The sequence below is a fragment of the Pan troglodytes genome, chromosome 10 (assembly GCF_028858775.2).
Source record: "Pan troglodytes isolate AG18354 chromosome 10, NHGRI_mPanTro3-v2.0_pri, whole genome shotgun sequence".
NCBI classification, from domain to species: domain Eukaryota; kingdom Metazoa; phylum Chordata; class Mammalia; order Primates; family Hominidae; genus Pan; species Pan troglodytes.
Window position 1 is genome coordinate 97,239,070 of NC_072408.2, and position 13,946 is coordinate 97,253,015.

At 34.4% G+C, this 13,946-nt stretch overlaps 1 long non-coding RNA gene across 1 annotated transcript in view; it reads right to left on the reverse strand.

The window, feature by feature from the left end:
- The window catches only part of LOC107967784 (uncharacterized), an 87,862-nt gene extending 77,966 nt beyond the window's left edge, over positions 1-9,896 (reverse strand). The window contains exon 1 of the long non-coding RNA XR_001708502.3: positions 9,746-9,896. This is a non-coding gene — a long non-coding RNA (uncharacterized LOC107967784). The remainder of the gene's footprint in view (positions 1-9,745) is intronic.
- Positions 9,897-13,946: the final 4,050 nt, after the last annotated feature.

Here is a 13,946-nt window from a genome sequence, read left to right on the forward strand (position 1 = left end):
TTTAAACTAGCTAAAATCAGAAATAAAATAGGAGACATTATAGAGCAATGCCACAGAAATAAATAGGAGCATAAGAGAGTACCATAACAATTGTATGCTAGCAAACTGGATAACTTAGAAAAAAAGAAGTAAGTTCCTAGAAAATACACAATCTACCGAGACTGAATCAGGACGAAAATCTGAACAGACCGTTAGTAAGTAAGGAGATTGAATTCATAAACTGAAACTTCTCAACATAAATACAAAAACAAAACTCAATACCAGATGGCTTCCCTGGAGAATCTAACAAACATTTAAAAAGGAAAGGACACCTGTCCTCCTGAAACTCTCCAAAAATTTTGAAGAGAAGAGAACACTTCCAAACTTATTCCATGAGGCCATCATTACCCTAATACCAAAGCCAAAGACATTGCAAGAAAAGTACAGACCAATAGCCCCCAATGAATATTAATGCAAGTATTTTCAACCAAATACTAGCAAACTGAATTCAACAGCACATAAAAAGGATTATACACCTTGACCAAGTAGGATTTACTTCTATAGTATAAAGATGTTTTTACATATAAAAATTAATCAGTGTAATACAATATATTAACAGAAATAAGAACAAAAACCACATATTCATTTAAATTGATGCAGTAAAGCATTTGACAAACCTTAACATGCTTTCATAGGAAGACCACTCCAAAAACCAGGAAGAGAACATCTTCAACACAATAGAGTCACTAATGAAAAGCCTATAGCTAACATCATACTCAGTGGTAAAAAAGTGAAAGATTTTTATCTAATGTCAAGAACAAGGCCAGGATTCCTACTTTTACCACTTACATTCAACATAGTGTTAGAAGTTCTCACCACAGTAATTAAGCACAAAAAATAAAAGACATCAAACTGGAAAGGAAGAAGTAAAATTATCTGTTTACAGATGACATAAGCTTATATGTAGAAAATCCTAATGATTCCACGAAAAAAACCTGTTAGAATAAATTAATTCAGCAAAGTCATAGACTAAAAAATCAACACGCAAAAATTAGTTGTGTTTTTATACACTAACAATGAACAGACAAATAGGTTAGCAACACAATTCCATTTACAAAAACATCAAAAGAATAAAATACTTAGGCATAAGCCTAATGAAAAAGATGAAAGATTTGCACATTGAAACTAAGAAACATTGCTAAAATAAGTGACTACACAACTAAATGGAAATGCATCCTATGTTCATAGATCGGAAGACTTAAATTTTAATAAAATCCCCATCAAAATAGCAATTGCATATTTTTCAGAAATAGAAAACATATTTCAAAATTTATTTGGAATATCAATAGACCTTAAGTAGTCAAAACAGTTTTGAAAAATAAGAACAAATTTAGAGGACTTTCTGATGAGACCAATCAATAGGTCAATAGGGAAATGACAGTCTTCTCAACAAATGGTGTCGGGAAACTGTATATCTATATGCAAAAGAATAAAGTTGGACCACTATTTTACATCATATACAAAAATTAATTTAAAATTGATTAAAGACCTAAATAGAAAATCCCAAACTATCAAAGCACTAGAGGGAAACATAGAAGAAAACCTTTAGGGCATTGGACTTGGCAATTATTTCTTAGCTATGACAGAAAAAACACTGGAGGGCCGGGCGCAGTGGCTCACCCCTATAATCCCAGCACTTTGGGAGGCCAACGCAGGTGGATTGCCTGAGCTCAGAAGTTCGAGACCAGCCTGGGCAACACGGTGAAACCCCGTCTCTACTAAAATACAAAACATTAGCCAGGCATGGTGGCATGCGCCTGTAGTCTCAGCTCTCCAGAGGCTGAGGCAGGAGAATTGTTTGAACCCAGGAGGCAGAGGTTGCAGTGAGCCCAGATGGCGCCGCTGCACTCCAGCCTGGGTGACAGAGTGAGACTCTGTCTCAAAAAAAAAAAAAAAAAAAAAAAGAAAGAAAGAAAAGAAATAACAAAAACACTGGAAATAGAAGAAAAATATAAACAATGGGACTACATCAAACTTAGAAACTTTTGTGCATCAAAGACTGAGTCATGGAATGGTAGAAAATATTTGTCAACCATATATCTGATAGAGGTTAAATTAAAAAACTCTGGCATCTAAAAAACAAAAATATTAAATAAACCAATTAAAAGACAGGAAAAAGACTTGAGAAGACGTTTCTCCAAAGATGATATAAAATGACCAGCAAGTGTATGAAAAGATGCTCAAAATCACTAATCATCAGATAAATGCAAATCAAAACCACATTGAGATATCACCTCATATCTATTGGGATGGCTACTATTTTTAAAAAAGAACCCATAAAGTAAGAACATACCAGTTGCTGTTAAGAAAGTGGAGAAATCGGAACTTTTGTTCACCTTTGGTGGAACTGTAAATTATAGCAACTGAAGTGACAAACAGTATGGAAATTCCACAGAAAATTAAGACTATAATTACCATATGATACAGCAATTCCACCTGTGGATATGTATACAAAATAACTGAAAGCAAGATTTCAAAGGGATATTTGCAATCCCATGTTTATAGCAGCACTATGCAAAATAGACAAAAGGTGGGAACAACACAAATGTCCAATGACAGATAAATTGATAAACAAAATGTTGTATATACATGCCATAGAATATTATTCAGTTTTAAAAAGAAATGAAATCCTGCAATATACTACAACATGGATAAAACTTAATGACATAATGTTAAGTGAAATAAGCCAGTCACCAAAAGGTGAATACTTTATGATTGCAATTAATAAGTTTCCTAAAATAGTCAATTTCATAGAAACAGAAAGTAGAAAGGTGGTTACCAGGGGCTGGGGAAAAGGGGAACAGGGCATTGTTGTTTAGTGGGTATAGAGTTCAGATTTGCAAGATGAAACTGTTCTGGAGATGTTTCACAATAATGTGAATATACTTAACACTATTACATTGTAAAAGTAGTTAAGATGGTAAATTTTGTTATCTGTTTATAACATAACATAAAGTACACAGAGATTAAAAACATAATAAAAATAACCAACAATTCCATAAAAGTGGGCTGAGGATATGAAAAGGAAGTTCAAGGAAAAAAAACACAAAAGCCTTTTAATCAATGCCTAACCTTTCTATTGAAAGGAAAATACAAAATACAAGTATAATAAATTACTATTTTTTACAAACAGGATTTTCAAAAATTAAAAATTTTGATAACACACAATGTTGGTTGAACTACATAAAATAAGCACCCTCACTCATTTCTGTTGGGCAGGTAAAATAATTAAACCATTTGTAGAGGGATTTGACAATATGTAGAAAAATTATGTATTATTCTATTCTTTGGCCCAACAATCTACTTCTAAGAATTTATTCCAAAGATTATAGTGGGAAAAATTATGGAAAGATATTTTCTGTGAATGATTCATAGCAGAACCATCTCTAATGGCAAAATATTTATAAAAATTCAAACTTTCATTATTTTTTTATGAAAAATTATTTTTTTTAATTTTAGTTGGGGCCCAGTTGAAGTACTATGATACACACATGCAATGAAAAACCGTCACTGTATAAAAGAGCAAGAAATATCCGTAAAAACATGAATGATATTTTATTAAGTGAATAATATAAGTCAGAGAAAAGTATATATACAATGATACTGATTACCTTAGAAAGATCAGTGGCATCAATATCTATCTATCTAGCAATTATCTATTATTTTATAATTTTAAAAAAGTACAATTCAATCATAAAGTTTAAAAGCTGGTTAGCTTTGATGGGGAAGTGAGAAGGATGGAATAGGGTGTTAGCTAGACTTCACTGATAATATCTCCTTATGTAGATTTAACTATATAACAATAATATTTTAAATAATTATAAAAAATGTAAAAAATGAAAATGCAATTGCTAAAATCTAAAATAAAAATGAACATATAAACCCAAATTGTTACTGGGTTGGTGGCATAGCCACGTGGAAGTGATGATTCCATTTGATTTTAAAGCATTATAATCTTTATCTACATCCTTCTTGGCTATAAACAGCATAAAAAGAACTCCAAAATTAAAACAAAGCACCTTAAAATGTTTTCAGTAATTATATTGTGCTGATATGATTATCCTGAAACTTGCCTGTGTGTATTATATGATTCAACAAATAAGTAAGTTGTGATGTTTATTAGTTCATTCTCGCACGCTTATAAAAAACTGTCTGAGACTGGGTAATTTACAAAGAAAAGAGGTTTAATTGACTTATAGTTCTGCATGGTTTGGGGAGGCCTCAGGAAACCTACAGTAATGGTGGAAGGGGAAGCAGGCACATCTTACTTGGCAGCACGTGAAAGACAGAAGGTGAGCCAAGGAGGAACTTGCCAAACACACATAAAACCATCAGATCTTGTGAGAACTCACTCACTATCACAAAAACAGCATGGGGGAAACTGCCCTCATGATCCAATCACCTCTACCAGGTTTCTCCCTTAATACCTGGGGATTACAATTTAAGAGATTTAGGTGGGACACAAAGCTAAGCCATATCATGGTGTTATTATTAAGAACAGCATTGGAGAAAAGATAAACAGATGGAACATACGAGATATTAAGCAAATTCCTTGTAATCCTGAAGTAAATTATTAGAAATATCAGAAAAAACTCATGATAGTTTATTTTAAACATAAAAAGCTAGTAACAACAAAACAAACATACACAAAAAACATTTCTTAACCTTGTTTGCTATAGAAACATAGAAACAAGCTCTAATTTAATGGCACAGAACACTCATGCCCATTGGGATACCAATTAGGGATACTAATTGCAATTAATTAAGGGACATAAGTGATATTTAAATCCATGAGTTCGTATTGATATTTTTAAAAATAAGAAAAGAAGAAAAAGCAAGAAAATATCTATTGGTCACCTCTGGAAGGTGCAAAGGAATGAACTTATTTTGAAAACTGTTAAACAAAGGAAAAGATTTTTGCAATTTCTATAGAAAAATCAGCCTATGAAAATATAGCACTAAAGAGAAATAATGAGTTGTTTGGTCTAACATTAAATGTCCTTTATAAACGGGTATCTACAGGAGGTATGATTTAAAAAAGTGAGTAACTCCTGTAATACTAGGCAAAAGTTTGGCATAATGCTGAGTACAACAAATATTACCTTACAGTTGTTTTTTTCTCATTTTTCTCATATTATTGTTAATTCTATAAAACATAATTACCAAATTAAGTAAGGTTCAGATTCAGATTCCCAAATTAAGTAAGATTCAGAATTTTTTAAAATCAGAAGCGAAAGGATGCGTGCTGTGATCCTATTTCCACTTACTTTTATGTTGCATAACTTTGGGCAAATCATATCATCATATTTCTGAGCCTCAATAATCTAGTGATAATATGGAGATAATAATCTTTTCCTTTGTTGCCTCATAGTTTTGTTTGTGAGAAATAAGCTTATATTTTTGAATGCACCTTGTGACCTATACAGATGCTTTTCAAATGGCAATAAGTGTTTTCAGCATTTATTATTGATTTAGAACGGTTATAGCTTTTATTGTTTCTTGTCTTTGCAAGAGATTAATACCACAGAAGAGGTATTTAAAGCCCACCATAGAACACTAATCTGTACCTTTTCAGAAATAACTCATTAGAAAGTTTCCATTGGTCAATAACGTTTGTGGAGCTCACCAAAGGAAGGAGAATTATAAGGGAACAATGTGAACCATCCACTTTATCATGATGGGATACTTATATCTAAGTAGAGTATATCAGAGTTAATCCTTTCATCTGTTCACTTGAGTAGAAAACAGTATTTTCCAAAATATTTCTTAGCATTTATTTTCAAGTGGTTATCCCTAACCAATATATTATTTGCAGGAGGTAAACAACTTATAAAATAGAATAAAAAGGAAAAACTTATGAAATACTATAGATGAGACCATTTATATGGATATGTGAAAATTAATTGAATCCTGCTTGCCAATTGCAGTGCTAAAGTCAGTCAAAGCATCATGATCCATCTGTCATCATTCACATCGACTAATACCATGTTTCAGGTATTGTATATAAGGCAATTACCGTACCATTAGCTGTGTTCTCTTTCATTTAGTAGGTACCCTCCTGAGTTAAAGCAACTTTGTTCCTAACATTACTGTCAAGGATCCATTAAAGTTTCTGATTAAAAAGTACCTCCAGGTTGAAACATGGTAGTTAAGCTTTCAGCTTGAGATGATTTTCTTTCTTTGATTCTTTTAAACCTCAGCAATACAAATTATCTGGCTTTAAAATTATGTATATGAGTTCAAACACCTTTCAAAAGTCATTAATAAGCTCCAAAATGAAAATAGCTTATTTCTCAGCATAAAATTGGCAAACATACTGGACAATTTTGTACAGAGTCTTAACTCTTAATGCAGCAACAAGCAAGTTTTGTCCTAACATGAGTGCACAAGTCTTAAAAATCTCGAGTTTAAAGATAAGGACAAATGCTAAGTTCCCTCTTTTTCCTCTGAAATACCTTTTCTTCACCTTTCCAACCAACAGCAGTGGCAAGCTTAATCCCTGGCCTTGCATTAAAACCCCTGACATCAGACAGACATGACTACATGCAGAGAGCAAGTTTAGGGACACAGCGCCTCATAGCTAATGGTGGGAGTATGTATGTGTGGGAGGGGATACATTGCAAGTAGGATTATAACTTTTCTCTCTAATCCTCTCCTGTATCCTCTCTTATTAAGTATTCAGCTCTTTTTTTGATGAAGGACTCTTTTACTCCTTTCTTAGGGGTGAATAAAAGCTTATTTCTTAAGACTCTTCTCATATCTAGAATTCTTTGAAGCTAAAATGTAGCCTAACCCAAACCAATGCCAACTTTTAGTGTCATGTAAGATACAATTGTTTTTAAATTTTACAAATTTGAATCATGAATTTAAGAAAGATTAAAAAGCATTATTTTATATTTTAAGTAAAGTGTTTCTTAATTTGTTTTTACTTCAATGATCAACTGTTACTTGATTCAGAGGCAATCCTGTGCTTACGATGCTTTTTCCAAATGTGTTCACTCACATTTTAAATATTTTCCAAGTATCTGTGTCACTAAGAGCTTATAGGGTCCCCAGATTTAAACATTGTAGGCTTTATATTTATGGTTTTCAGAGAAAAATAAATAATAAATATAGTCCTAGTGGCATGCCAATATTTTAAAATGTATTTTCTATAGCTATTAAAGTGACCTACTGCATTGGTAAAAATCTTTAAATTATACACATATATTTATATTCCAAAATTTATTTTCAGTGTATTCCTAAATTATTCTCCATAACTTATATCTTTTATTTAATTCACGCTATATTTTATGAGCTCAGTTCAGCTCTACATATTTTTGAGAACTTTGTATATGTCAGATACTCTTTTGAAGGTGTGATGATCAGTAAGGATTTTAATTCCAAGTGGGGAGACCAATGTTTAGTATCTTAAACACTTTCTTAAAAACATAAAGGTGAATACACCAATATGTTAAGCAGCCAAGCTAACAAAATGAATCATGTCAAAAGTCTTTATTCTTCATTTGAAAATTTAAAAGGAATATTCATAATCAATAAAATTTCAATTTACTCAGGATGGCTCTCACCTGTATCACTTGAAAAATAGAAGAAATTTGAAGAAACATATTGTTATGGAAATATTTTTACAAACTTCATAAAATAAGCAGTTACATTCTTTGCTTATCTTTTTAAAATTTTAGCTTTAAAGTGAAAACTTAGGCTATTGATTTTATACATCATTTTTTGGCATAAACATTTAAAGCTATAAATTTATTTTTAATCAATTTTAATGCATTTCTTTTTAATGAAGCAATAGCTGCATTCTACAAATTTTGATATGTAGTGCTTTCATTGTCATCCAGGCAAAAGTATTTTTTAATTTTGCTTGTGACTTCTTCCTTGACCCTTGGATTACCTATCAGTTTGTTCTTAAATTTCCAAATATTTAGGGTTTCTGTTTTTTCAGATACTTTATATTTTATATCACTGTGATCAGAAAACATTCTCTATATAATTTTAATTCTTTTAAACGTATTGAGAACTTTTTTAATGAACCTGCATATGGTCTGTATTGGTGAGAATTTTCATGTGCTCTTGAAAATAATGTTTATTTTGCAATGGTTGCTTTCAGTAGTCTATAAATATCAGCTAGATCAATGATCAACATAGTTAATAGTGTTGTACAGATCTTTTACATTTTTTGCTGATTTGTAGTTGCTATATCAATTGCTGAGAGAAGTTCTAAAATCTTCAGCTACCATTGTGGAATAACCTTTTTCCCCCTTTAATCCTATCATGTTTTGCTTTATGTATTTAGAAGCTCTGTTTTTGGTTATATATTTATTTGTGTGTCCTTCTAATGAATTTATTCTTTAATCATTATGAAATGTTCTTATTTCTCATAATATCTCTTTATCTTGAAGTCTACTTTAACTGATAATGATATAGCCACTTATGAAATTTTTAAAATTCATTTGTTTTAATCTATCTGTATATTTATATATTTAGATTGTTTCTTTTACAGGTAACATTAATTTCATCTTGCTTTACAAATTCTCACAATTCTGTCTTTAATTAGAGTATTTGCTCTACTGGAATAATATAATTCATATAGTTAGATTTAAGTACATTATTGTATTTTGTTTTCTCCTTAATTCTGTAATTATCTTTTTTTCTTTTGAACTAATTGAAAAGAAATTTCATTTTGATTTATCCGTTGGCTTTTCAGATAGTCCACTTTAAATTATTCTTTAATAGTTGTTCTAAGGTGAACATCTTCAAAATGTGGTGCCCAAAGCAGCACCATCAGCATCACCTGGAATGTTTGAAGAGATGCAGATTCTTTGGTCCCATTTGAGACACACAGAATCACAGGAGGAAGGTAATCTTTGTGTTCATAAGCTTTCCAGATTATTCCTATGTATGCTAAAGTTTGAAGCCACTAATCTAGGGATTATAGTATACATCTTTACCTTTCCATAATTTGCTTACAGTTAATAATGTACAATGTCACCAAAAAAATAAGACCTTTGTAAATTTATAGGTTCACTTATTTCTTTCTCCTCATGGTCTTTATGACTTAGATTTCATATGTAAAAATACTTTATGAATCTCAAAATACTGTAGTAAAATTTGTCTATAAAGTGACGGTCTCCCTCTGATGCCGAGCCAAGGCTGGACTGTACTGCCGCCATCTTGGCTCACTGCAACCTCCCTGCCTGATTCTCCTGCCTCAGCCTGCCGAGTGCCTGGGATTGCAGGCGCGCGCCGCCACGCCTGACTGGTTTTCGTATTTTTTGGTGGAGACGGGGTTTCGCCGTGTTGGCCGGGCTGGTCTCCAGCTCCTGACCGCGAGTGATCTGCCAGCCTCGGCCTCCAAAGGTGCCGGGATTGCAGACGGAGTCTCCCTCACTCAGTGCTCAATGTTGACCAGGCTGGAGTGTAGTGGCGTGATCTCTGCTCGCTACAACCTCCACCTCCCAGCCGCATGCCTTGGCCTCCCAAGGTGCCGAGATTGCAGCCTCTGCCCGGCGGTCATCCCCTCTAGGAAGTGAGGAGCGTCTCTGCCCGGCCGCCCATCGTCAGGGATGTGGGGAGTGCCTCTGCCCCGCCACCCCGTCTGAGATGTGAAGAGCGTGTCTGCCCGGCCGCGACCCCGTCTGGGAACTGAGGAGTGTCTCTGCCCCGCCGCCACCCCGCCTGGGAGGTGAGGAGCGTCTCTGACCTGCTGCCCTGTCTGAGAAATGAGGAGTCCCTCCGCCCAGCAGCCGCCCCTTCTGGGAAGTGAGGAGCGTCTCCGTCCGGCAGCCGCGCCCGTCCTGGAGGTGGGGTTCAGCCCCCGCCGGGCCAGCCGCCCCGTCCGGGAGGTAGGGGGCAGGCCCCGCCCGGCCGCCGCCCCGTCTGGGAGGTGGGGGGCGCCTCTGCCCTGCCGCCCCGTCTGGGAAGTGAGGAGCCCTTCTGCCTGGCCACCACCCCATCTGGGAGGTGTACCCAACAGCTCATTGAGAACGGGCCACGATGACGATGGCGGTTTTGTCGAATAGAAAGGGGGGAAATGTGGGGAAAAGAAAGAGAGATCAGTGTGTCTGTGTGGAAGGAAGTAGACATAGGAGACTCCATTTTGTTCTGTACTAAGAAAAATTCTTCTGCCTTGGGATGCTGTTAATCTATAACCTTACCCCCAACCCCCTGCTCTCTGAAACAGGTGCTGTGTCCACTAAGGGTTAAATGGATTAAGGGCGGTGCAAGATGTGCTTTGTTAAACAGATGCTTGAAGGCAGCACACTCCTTAAGAGTCATCACCACTCCCTAATCTCAAGTACCCAGGGACACAAACACTGCGGAAGGCGGCAGGGCCCTCTGCCTAGGAAAACCAGAGACCTTTGTTCATATGTTTATCTGCTGACCTTCCCTCCACTATTGTCCTATGACCCTGCCAAATCCCCCTCTCCGAGAAACACCCAAGAATGATCAATAAATACTAAAAAAAAAAAAAAGAAAAAAGTGGAGAAGTGCATTTTGTCCCTAGTGAAAGGAGAGGACTGTGAGCCTTGGTGTTACAGTATCAGAAATGAAATTATTCCCAGGGTTGAAGAACCTTACCTAGGACGAGACCAAAGCAAAAAAAATTAAACTAGATTGAGACTGAAAAAAAAAAAAGTCATACAAATTTTCACAAAAATAAGATAAATTGTCTTTAGAATTTTCACTCCTATTCTTCCCTGAATCTTCTAGTTACTGAATAGTATTATTTCTCTTCATTCTGATAATATCTTTTGTATTTTTCTTATTTATATTGTGCAGTATTGCTGGTAACACATTATATTAGTTTTCTTTTTCATATGGAAGTATTTATTTATCTTTAATTATTGAAGAATATTTTAACAAGTATGAAATTTTGTGTGATACTTTTTATTCCTTAACACTTAAAGTATTGTTTCACTTTTTTCTAGCTGCTATTGTTTCTGAAGAAATGTCAGCAGTTATTGGAACCATTGTTCTTTGTATGTAAGTGCTTTTTTCTCTGGCTATCTTCAGATTTTAACCTTGCCTTTTAGCAGTTTGATTAGTTGATTTTTATTTTTGGTTTATGCATTGCGGGCTTCACTGAACCTCTTGGATCTATAAGTGGGTATTTATCATCTAATTTTGACAGATATTGAAATGTATTTTTGTCTGAAATTTTCAGCTATATTTGGGAGACTTTATATATAATATATAATTTCAGAGATTGTATACATCATAATAGAACAGAAGAGAATATATGTTTGTGGTAGTATGTGTATATAAATGTGTGTGTGTATATATATACAATTGTCTCCTTTCCTTCTGTGATTTCAGTTTTATATAGATTAATCCCCTTCATATTGTCCCATAAATTCCTGAGACTCTGTTTATCAGGTTGTATTATTGGATTGGATTATTTCAATTGATCTGGATCTTCTCAAAACGTTTCCACATTGATTGCCTTTTTTTCTTAGTTATGGATTATGGATGACATTTTCATATATATGAGTGTGTGTTTTTATGGGGACATGGGCATATCAAGTAATTTCGAATTGCATTTAGAACACTGTGAATGAAACATCAGGTTGCTCACACAGGGTCACTCTCTGCATTCAAGTATCAACTGTCCTCCAACTATCTTTGTGTTGTTGATCACTCTCCAATGCCTTCAGCATATTTTGCATATTTTGTCCACGATATAGTTGTTACCTGTGAAAAGATCAATTTGACAGAAGCAAGTTGGTCATTATTGGATGTGGAATTTCCATCCTTTAATTGTGTGCCCACTATTTTCTGGAAACTTTATTACTTTTTGGTATAAGATATTCTACGCTTATCTTGTCTCTTCCCTGTCCCAGACTTATAATTACTCATATTTTTTAAGGTACGCTAGTATCTTTTGGTGGAGAATTGTAACCTTGTTAGCAACCTCGTTCTGGACAGTAGACGTACTCAATGCAAGGAGATTGTTGCTGTTTTTAGGTTCTGTCAGTGGCCAAAGATATTTATATACTTATTGTCTATCGATCTTTTGAAAACTATGTATTTACAGTGATATATCTGATTCTAATCCAACATCACAGGTTTCGTTATAGTTTTCTTGCCTTTTATACTTGTAATTCAGTCTTCCAATGATGAGAAACCTGGCTCCAATTATTTTCAATATGTTCAATTACCTGATAAATTCCTCTGTATGTAACCAATTTCCCATTTGAAGAAACCCCCTCCCTCCCATCCCACAGACCTTTTTGTCACTGTGTTCAAGTTTACACATGCTGTGCTATGCACTGCCAGTTGCCTCCCTGATTGCCCACCAACCCTCCTCCAACTCAGGCTTCTATTTTATGGCTAGTATGCTGCAACTGCTAATCCCATCTACAAATGTGGAAAACCTCCTTGACATGCTTATGCTCTGAGGCTTTGCACAGGCACCTATATACTCCCTCTCTCCTCTCCATTCAGGAGAGAGCTTAAATATCCATCACAATAGAGGGAAAATTCTTTGCTACATGTAACCCCTGTGTTTTAGGATTATATTTTGCCTAATTAAGATTGTTTTAAAAATGGATTTAGCATTCTATTACTTTGCTGCTTATAATATAAGGAGTTTTGAAAATAGTCCAAAAACAAAAGACTGGTTAAGCAAATTATGACATATTTTTAGGATATACCCATTTAAATTATTTTTACACTGAAACTCTTTCTGCTGGATGGTTTTATTAGAATCAAAACGGCTATGTAATATTGTTGAGTTTGTGAACATTTTTCTTAAATACATACATAATTATCTCTGGAATTAAAATAAATGTATGTTTTTGTTTTGCTTTAAGTTTTTCATAATATATAGCCATATATTTCTCATTTACTTTAAAAACTTTATTTTAAAACTTTTTAAGGAAAAAAAGTGGGGTAAGGTTTTCTAGGCCTGTGAAATTTATATTTCTTAAAAATGAAATGAATGAGAATTGATGGGCCACAGAAAAAATACAGATTGTTTGAGTACAGCCCAACAAGTTTCCTAGATTTTTTCAGTTGCATGACTTGTTGGAAATTGTTTTTTTCTTCATGCTCTATTCTGTTTCTAAGGTATCCCCCTACATTAACTTTCTTTTCACTCTCTTTTTTTTAACTCTGTCTTTTATATGTTAGCTGTAGACCATAGCTTCTGCTTTCAAATAATTTTCTGCTTATTCCTTTCTAATTGTCTCTTCTTTTCTAGACCTAAGCTCTTAAATATTTTTCCACTGAGGTATTTTGTCTGAATATTATCAGATACCTTTGGATCCCCGATTCCTTTGGCAAAAAATAAACATCATTTATTTTGTAAGTACATGGAGATCAATAGAGAGTGCAGATAACTTTTGATTCTAGGAAGTTAACTTGAAAAACAGGTTGAACTGACATAGTGTTTAAGATGTTCAAGAATATACATTGTCACTTCTACAGGAATTGCCAATGCCAAGGTAGAATTCATAGGAAAACATATGTCTGTGTCTGTGTTTCTGTCTGGCATAGATTTTTTTTTTTTATGTACAACACCTGAAAACAAAAACAACTTTAAATTTCCCCTCTGTTTCTCAACCAATCTGAAGAAAATCAATTTCCCAGCAGAATGGCTTGTAGTGTTTATAAAACCTTAATGAGAACTTGCAGCTATTTCATAGTTTGTAGCAAGTTTTCTGTAAATTGGAATGGTGAAGTTTAGCCTATTTATTTGCTGAAAGCTTAAAGACAAAAACCTGTGTGAGAGTGGCCTGTAAGAAGATGTGTGCATACACATTCCCCCAAAGAGGGTAGAGAGGCTTACTGTAGGTATCCTTTCTGTCTACCATCAGTAAGAAAACACTAGCAACATAGACAAAGAGGTTGATGACACCAGGAAAGTCTACATCTAAGTTAGGCAGATTTTTGCTTGTGTC